The sequence below is a fragment of the Triticum urartu genome, chromosome 4A (assembly GCF_056163025.1).
Source record: "Triticum urartu cultivar PI428250 chromosome 4A, HENAU_Tu73, whole genome shotgun sequence".
Taxonomy (NCBI): domain Eukaryota; kingdom Viridiplantae; phylum Streptophyta; class Magnoliopsida; order Poales; family Poaceae; genus Triticum; species Triticum urartu.
This window is the reverse complement of record NC_141876.1, coordinates 320,494,393-320,503,156: the sequence shown is the minus strand read 5'-3', so window position 1 is coordinate 320,503,156 and position 8,764 is coordinate 320,494,393. Positions and strand designations below refer to the sequence as shown.

Sequence of the window (8,764 nt, the reverse complement as noted above, 5' to 3'; positions counted from 1 at the left end):
TAGATCCGTTTTTAGGGTTCGCACAGGCTCATGGAACTTTGCGTTGTTCTTCCCCTATTCTTCGTTATAGCCTATATCATAGGTTCCAAACATAATACACTCTTGTGCGGTAGCAATGACAGTCCCTTTTTTGGCATTAGATCATTCCATTTGCATAGAAAAACCTGATCTGGAACTTCATAAACTGCTCAAGCACCAACCCTTAGGTCTGAATATTTTCCTTTTCCTGACATGCGGTAGATCTGAAATTCTAATGTAAAACTGTGAAACTTGTTCTTCTTCACTTAGTCATTTTTTGGCTTCAGATCTATACTCCGATTGTCCATGTAGGCGGTTTATCTTTTAGAAAATAACCTGCCATATTCCATTAGTCCCCTTATAAACCGCCAATCACTTTGTCCTTTATACTAGCATTAACCTTTGGTTTAACAACTGTTGCATGCTGGAAAACCTTTTGTCCTTTAACCTGTAACGCTTTATGCTTGTCAACCATGACTCTTAAACTGGCACAAACCTTCCTTTAGGTTGTCTAAGAAATGGCCAAGACCTTCTATGCTTGTAACTGGGTTCCATCTCGGATTAAGGAAGAAGATCTGAAAGGATGTGTTATCACTGGTGCTTTACCAAAGCAGAGTGAAATCCACTGGCGAAGCCCCGGTTCAGAAAATCCTCCTACACCCAAGGATGGTGAGATAGTTGTGTTTTTTGATCATCTGAGCCATGGTTTTAAACCTCCCGGGTCAAAATTCTTCCGTGATGTGCTTGCCAGCTTCTAGATCCACCCTCAAGATATTGGACCTAACTCAGTATCCAATATTTGTAATTTTCAAGTTTTTTGTGAGGCTTATCTGCAAGAAGAACCGACTGTTGAACTATTCAGGGACTTTTTCTATTTAAACCGCCGCACTGAATTTGTGGATGGGCCCAATACAGAACTTGGCGGCGTTTCAATTCAAAAAAGAAAGATGTCAGCTTCCCTCACGCCAAGCATCATAGTCATCCTAAGGATTGGAAAGAGACTTGGTTATATTGCAAAGATACTTCCCCTGAAGATGAGAATCCTATGCCGGGTTATTGTCATCACCGGTTGACTGCAAAGGAATGAGCCAAATATGCACTACAACTCGCCAAGCTCAGCGCCTTTGTGGCTAATGGTTTGACAGGAATTGATTTTGTTTGTTGCTGGATATCTTGGAGTATTTTCCCTTTAAGTCGTCGTCCCGGTTTAATGTGCGAATATACAGGGGACTCAAAAGATCCTCAACAGCGCACTGACATTTAGTTGACTGACGCTGAAATCACTGAAGCTGTTAAAAAGATACTGGATGAATCGGTGGGTGTCTGTAGTAAAACAGGGCTAAGTCCCTTCTGCGTTTTGAATAAACCGCCAGCTATAAGAATTGCCTAACTCCTATTTGTACCTGATATTTTTAACTGTTTCTTATAAACTTTGTCAATCTTTGGTAGGGTGATGATCCGTTCTGGAAGAAGAAACCTCAGGATAAACCGGCAAAGACGCCTCGCCACAAGACCAAGGTTACTAAAAGACTTGCCAAGAAGAAAACTGCTGAATCCACCGGGCTCAACCTCGACGAGGATCTTGATAATCCTGACTCAGAGGTAGAACTTGATTCTCTTGGTTCATTTTTCATACACCTCATTCACAATGACCCTTACCAGGAGGACGCTGAAGCTAGCCGGGCTGAAGATGTAGAGGTAATTATTCTTTCCTCCGGTTCAGATCGTCAGCCAACAAAGAAAATCCGTCAAGCAAACCGGAAAGTAAAATTTTCACACCCTCTAGCTTATCTGGATCCCAACTTTCTTTTGAAGAAACAACAGCATGAAGCTCGCCGCACAACACGGCACAGCAGCCAGTTACTTCAGCCAGTTTACCAAACACTCCAACCCGAAAACGTCGATCAGAGGTCTCATATATTTCTGATACTTCTTATCCCAAGGCGGGTTATTTTAGGTAACCTCTTAATCTGTCTGATTCAACCTATCAGGGAACACCTCATTCATCATCTGGCGAGTCAACGACCACATAACTCCCTCCTCTAAAGACTGTTCCTGGGTGAGCACTTTCAACATAACTCTTGATGCTTTATACTTATTTGTTATATCTAACCTTTATGTCTTTTCCTTTCAGAGCCAAAGCCAGGCCCAGCAAAAAGGCCAAATTCAATAAGCCAACTGATGATAACCTGGGTGACGATAACCCGGCAGAGACTCCAGAACAATTTGAGCCGAATGCTGACGCTATACATGATGATCCACCACCAGAAAATCCTGAGACCTTTGCTGAACCAATGGAAGAGGATCCCATCAGCCATGCTACTGATCCGCCAAGCCCGGCCAGAGCTGCAAACGAACCGCCAACCCCAGCCAAAGTAGCTAATGAACCGCCAAATCTAGCCAAAGCGGCTGCAGACCAATCGGACGATGTCATTGTCACTGGCATCGGCCACACCACCCCTGGCAATCCTATCACTTTATACAAAGCATAGTGCCAAGGAATAGTTTTCTGCTATGGATAAGGGCAGGTGGAAAACAGATTTATCTAGCTATGCCAACCTCAGTGCCCAACAGATTCATTCTGGCTTCTTGAACCGCCCGTATACCAGCCGCGACTATGAAGCCGGTTTAGTAGGCTTGATGAAGGAGCGATATGAGGTAAACACTGTTTAACTCTTCATAATTGTTTCTCTTGTTCAATTTCTAATATCAACTCCTGTAGCCCCCAAGGGTCGGTTTATGATATCAACATGAACCGGGACTTTGTAATACTTCAACTTTGCCTACGTATCCCCCAAGGGCCGGTTTGTCGTTTCATGATGAATCGGGACAAGTATGAATCATGCAATTTTTGCTTGTGTAGTCCCCAGGGATCGGTTTATACCTTTAGGATGAATCAGTACCTTTCTGTCATAAAGCTTCCAAAATGCTAGATAACCATCTTTGTAAACCGATTGATGAAGAAAAATCCATACTTGTGACTTGAGAAAATATACATTAGCCCCCAAGTGCAAAGTGCATAACTTGTTATGTGCTTGGGACATGAAAATGTTAGTTGACAAAAGCCATATGCATAACCCCCAAGTGCCAAGTGTATAACTTGCCATGTGCTTGGGACTTCAAATATGCACTACTAACTCCTTTCATGTCGCTTTCAGGACGATCTAAGCCAAAAAGAATCTCAAATTGCCGATCTTCAGGAAAATATTAAGTCCTAGCAGGCAGAAACTTCCAAAGCTAAAGAAGAGCTGACTGGCGCTTTAACAGCCATGGAACAACTGAAAGAAGGGTTTAAAAGCGAACGGGCAGGATGGGAAGCTGAAAAAGAAACGCTGCTAAAGCGGGCGGAGCATGCTGAAGCTGCTCTTAAACCAGTAGTAGAAGAATTGACTGGCTTGATGCGGCAAATCAATGCCATGACAACTGCTGTGTTTGGTAAGTACCCTTATGATAATCTTCAACATGTATTGTCCTATAAACTGCCGGTTTATCAATATATTTAATGATGCAGGATCTCGCATTACCCACATGGGCTCTAATATGCAGAAGAAATTGAATAGAGCGGTTATATACCGACGCACAATGGATCATTTGCACTACTACTCATAACAAACTGCCCCCCCCACCTGATCAAGGAAACCTTAGAAAAGCTGTCAATGCTATCTGCCCGGTTGGACGAGTTGAAAAGATCAGCTGCAAGGGCAGGTGCTCTGACTGCGCTAATCCGGGCTAAAGCCTGGATACTAGATCTTGACTCAGCTGACATAGGACGCGGCTATCCCAGCATAAAGGAAGACGGGTCAGAGTTTGATAATGATGATCTTCGAACATTGACAAAGGACATGCGCCCATTAGCGAGTAAATTGGCCGAAGAAACAGATCTTTCTCACTATCAGCCGGTTTATGATGCTGACAACAAACGACTTGCTGCACCAACTCATGATGTGGAGGATCTTATCCCGCCACTCCGTAAGCATACCTACGCTCCTAATGTTGACCTCTTCAAACTTCTAAGCGACGAAGCTATATTCAAGGCCCTAACTGGAATCGACTGGACCACCATTGATTTTTAGCTGCTGGGTGGAGAGGAGGAGGGTGAACCGGTGCAGGATGATCCACAACCGTCAAGACAGCCTGTTGAAGAGTCATGATCCAGAGGCCGGTTTAATCTTCTTCATAATGTAATACTTGCTGAAAACAATTATCATTTTTGGCATCAAAACGCCTTGTAATAGGCTAGTTAAAACACTTGATCTGCTATGCCATCGTGCATATTCACTTTGCATGACACTGTTAATCCGCCTTGGTTTATGTTATGTCTCCTTATGATCTTAGCAGCTTTATTTGACCTGTTTCTGCTTATAACAAGTTGAAAGTGTCCTGGCGGTTTATCGCCGGATGGGTCATAATACCCAACATATAATCCGGGTTTATAACTAGGCTATTTTGAATGACAATCAAATATGAAATATATCATACCTTTGACACTGAATCACATCGTTGGCCTCACGAACTTTCTGTAGTAAGGGTGATAACCCAAATCTTTAGTACTGATAACTCCTCCCTGTTTTGCCGATTTACAGTAAAGCCAGACCGGTTTGTAATAAACACCAGTTTATTCATATATCATACTGGTGACTTGTAGTCAAAGCCAGACCGGGTCAATCAACATCGGTTTATATCTGATTGTATACTGACCACTTATAATCGACAGTGAAGCCGGATCAATAGATACCAGCAATATTCTCAATTTGTTCGGCCGACATATAGTCAACAGCCAGGCCGGGTCAATAAACACCGGTTTAGTATAAAAATCATCAAAAGAAATATCAAAAATAAAGATTTCAGAAGAAAACATATAAAAAGGGCGAGGCTTTTCATGGGCTGCCAGGCCAGTGAGTTAAACCATTTTACAAACCCTTTATAAGATGGACCTCACATCAACCAATCGTCATTTTAACTATGACAAGTTCAGGGTCTTTATTAGATTGACTTGTCAAATGTTCGACGGGTCTACCAGGATTACCTGGAAGGAGTGGCTTACATAAAAAAGGCTGGATAACCCGAGGTTTTATGTGAATACACCTGGCTTCCAAGCCTGGCTTTTATAGCCTATTACAAGGTTATAGACTCTTGGTTCTCGTAGAAGCAAAGAGCCCCCTAGTAATATTTTGAGATGTGCTCAATGGGTGCCTATGTTTGAGTTTTGTTTTGCAACAGACTCTCTTTGGCTCCTTTTGACCTAGGGTGGCAAGCCCCCAAGTGGTTTTTATGTGTGGCTTATGAGCCGGATCAATCGGTAATTAGAACTCCGCTTTATAAACAGAAGCCCCCATGTAACCAAAAACCTTTCAAGGAATAACAGCAGAGGCCCTGCTTTAGTAGGGATGCTAGTTTATTATATTGATATCTTATATACATTGTCAATAATATGTACATAATAGGAGCCTATGGCTCAGGTGTAGTAAGGCCGAAGATGAGCTATATTCCACGGCTGGTGGGTCTCCTCCGATTTATATGAGTCTTTGTGCTCTCGAACATCGATAAGGTAGTATGATCCGTTGTGCAGATTCTTGCTGACCACAAAGGGTCCTTCCCAAGGCGGGGATAACTTGTGCATATCAGTCTGATCCTGGATGAGCCAGAGCACCAGATCCCCTTCTTGAAACATTCTGGTTTTAACCCGATGACTGTAATAACGACGCAGATCTTGCTGATAAATCGCCGAACGCGTCGCTGCAATATCACGCTCCTCATCTAACAGGTCAAGTGCTTCCTGGCATGTCTTCTCATTGTCGGCTTCAACATAAGCCACCACACGAGATGAATCATGACGGATGTCACTAGGGAGGTACGCCTCTGCTCCATAAACCATGAAGAAAGGTGTATAACCCATAGATCTATTGGGCGTGGTATTAGTGCTCCATAACACAGAAAGTAAATCCTCCACCCAACAACCCGGAGTCCGCTTTAAAGGAACCATAAGCCGGGGCTTGATGCCTCTTAGGATCTCTTGATTCACTCTCTCCGCTTGACCATTAGATTGTGGGTGAGCCACTGATGACACGTCAAGCCGGATGTGCTCACGTTGACAAAATTCTTCCATAGCACCCTTGGATAGATTAGTACCATTATCTGTTATGATGTTGTGTGGAAAACTAAAGCGGAAAATCACCTTCTTGATGAATCGAACCGCCGTGGGTGCATCACACTTACTGATTGGGTCTACCTCCACCCACTTAGTGAACTTATCAACCGCCACTAGAAGGTGGGTCTTCTTATCCTTGGACCTCTTAAAGGGCCCAACCGTATCCAGCCCCCAAGTTGCAAACGGCCAAGTGATTGGAATCATCCTCAATTCTTCAGCCGAAACATGAGCGCGACGTGCAAACTTCTGACAACCATCACACCTCTTTACAATGGAAGCTGTGACAAAAAGCCTTAGCTACCAGGGATTTTGAACCGACGTGGTGACCACAATCTCCTTCGTGGATCTCACGCAAAATCTCATAGCCTTCTTCAGGAGACACACAACGCTGAAACGCCCCTGTTACACTGCAATGATGCAATTCCCCATTGATAATGGTCATTGACTTGGATCGTCGGATTATCTGCCTGGCCAAAATTTCGTCCTTTGGTAACTCGCCCCGGTTCATATACGCCAAATATGGGACCGTCCAATCCAGGATAACATGAAGAGCTGGCACTAACTGAGCCTCCGAGCCAGGAATAGCCAAATCCTCCTCCGCAGGTAGCTTGACCGACGGGTTATGCAAAACATCCAGAAAAACATTGGGTGGAACCAGTTTATGTTGGGAACCCAAATGGCTTAAAGCGTCCGCCGCTTCATTCTTTCGCCGGTCCACATGGTCAACCTGATAACCCTTGAAGTGACCTGCAATAATATCTACTTCTCGATGATACGCTACCATGAGTGGGTCCTTGGAATCCCAAGTACCAAATACTTGCTGAGGCACCAGGTCTAAGTCACCATAACACTTAACTCGGCTTAGATTCATCTCCTTAGCCATTCGAAGACCATGGAGTAAAGCCTCATATTCAGCTACATTGTTAGTGCAAGGGAACATTAAACGGAGAACATAACAAAACTTATCACCTCGTGGGGAAGTTAACACGACTCCAGCCCCTGAGCCCTCTAATTGCCTGGACCCATCAAAATGAATAGTCCAATAAGTATGATCCGGCTTTTCTTCCGGTGCCTGTAACTCTGTCCAGTCATTGATAAAATCCACAAGCGCTTGGGACTTGATCGCCGTGTGAGGCATATATTTTAACCCGTGAGGTCCAAGCTCAATAGCCCACTTGGCAACCCGGCCTGTTGCTTCCGTGTTTTGGATGATATCTCCCAAAGGGGCAGAACTGAGCACAGTGATGGGATGATCCTGAAAATACTGCTTAAGCTTCCAGCTTGCCATGATGACTCCATACACCAGTTTCTGCCAATGTGGGTACCTCTGTTTGGAGTCAATGAGCACCTCACTGATATAATAAACCAGCCATTGAACCGGATACTTCTTCCCAGCTTCCTTGCGCTCCACCACAATGGACACACTAACTGCCTGGGCATTAGCAGCCACATATGACAACAGCGGCTCTTTATCGACCGGAGCAGCAAGGATAGGAGGCTTAGCTAACTGCTTTTCAAGTCCTCAAACGCCACATTAGCAGCATCACTCTAGGCAAAATTGTCTGTTTTCTTCATCATCTGATATAGAGGGGTTGCTTTCTCTCCCAAACGGCTGATAAACCGGCTCAATGCTACAACACAGCCCACCAGACGTTGAACATCGTTGATACACGCCGGTTTAGCCAGAGATGTAATAGCTTTGATCTTTTCCGGATTAGCTTCAATACCCCTGTTAGACACTAGAAAACCCAAGAGCTTTCCTACCGGAACGCCAAAAACACACTTGGCCGAATTAAGTATCATCTTATAGACCCCGAAGATTATCAAATGTTTCCTTCAAGTCAGCTATCAACGTCGCCTCCTTTCTAGACTTCACCACAATATCATCCACATAAGCATGAACATTGCGCCCAATCTGGTCATGAAGACAATTCTGCACACAGCACTGATAAGTCGCCTGGGCACTCTTAAGCCCAAAAGGCATAGATACATAGCAGAAGGCTCCAAAGGGAGTTATAAAAGTTGTCCTCTCCTGGTCTTTAACTGCAATTTTGATCTGATGATAACCAAAATAAGCATCCAGAAAGCTCAAATGCTCACAGCATGCCGTAGCATCAATGATTTGATCAATACGAGGGAGAGCAAAGGGATCAGCTGGACAAGCTTTGTTCAAATCTGTGTAGTCCACACACATCCGCCAAGTGTCGTTCTTCTTAAGCACTAGCACTGGGTTAGCTAACCACTATGGGTGAAAAAACCTCCACAATAAACCCTACTGCCAAGAGTCGGGCTACCTCCTCACCAATAGCCTTACACCTTTCTTCATTGAAGCGGTGGAGAAACTGCCTGACCGGTTTAAACTTAAGATCAATATTAAGAGTGTGCTCAGCGAGTTCCCTCGGTACACCTGGCATGTCAGAAGGTTTCCATGCAAAGATGTCCCGGTTCTCACGGTTGAACTCGATGAGCGCGCCTTCCTATTTCGGATCCAGGTTAGCGCTGATGCTGAATTGCTTGGATGAATCGCCAGGGACAAAGTCAACCAGCTTTGTCTCCTCAGCCGATTTAAACTTGAAGGCTGGATCATGCTCTGTAGTT

General features: G+C 44.2%; 1 long non-coding RNA gene across 2 annotated transcripts; it reads left to right on the top strand.

The window, feature by feature from the left end:
- The first annotated feature begins 1,472 nt into the window (after positions 1–1,472).
- On the top strand, positions 1,473–4,310 carry LOC147975714 (uncharacterized). Of its 2 annotated transcripts, XR_015602067.1 has the most exons (7): positions 1,473–1,620; positions 1,681–1,716; positions 1,834–1,928; positions 2,010–2,077; positions 2,153–2,676; positions 3,177–3,453; positions 3,530–4,310. It is a non-coding gene; the product is annotated as an uncharacterized LOC147975714 (long non-coding RNA). The 2 variants fall into 2 exon arrangements; XR_015602066.1 differs by having other exon boundaries at positions 1,473–1,716.
- The last annotated feature ends 4,454 nt before the right edge of the window (positions 4,311–8,764 follow it).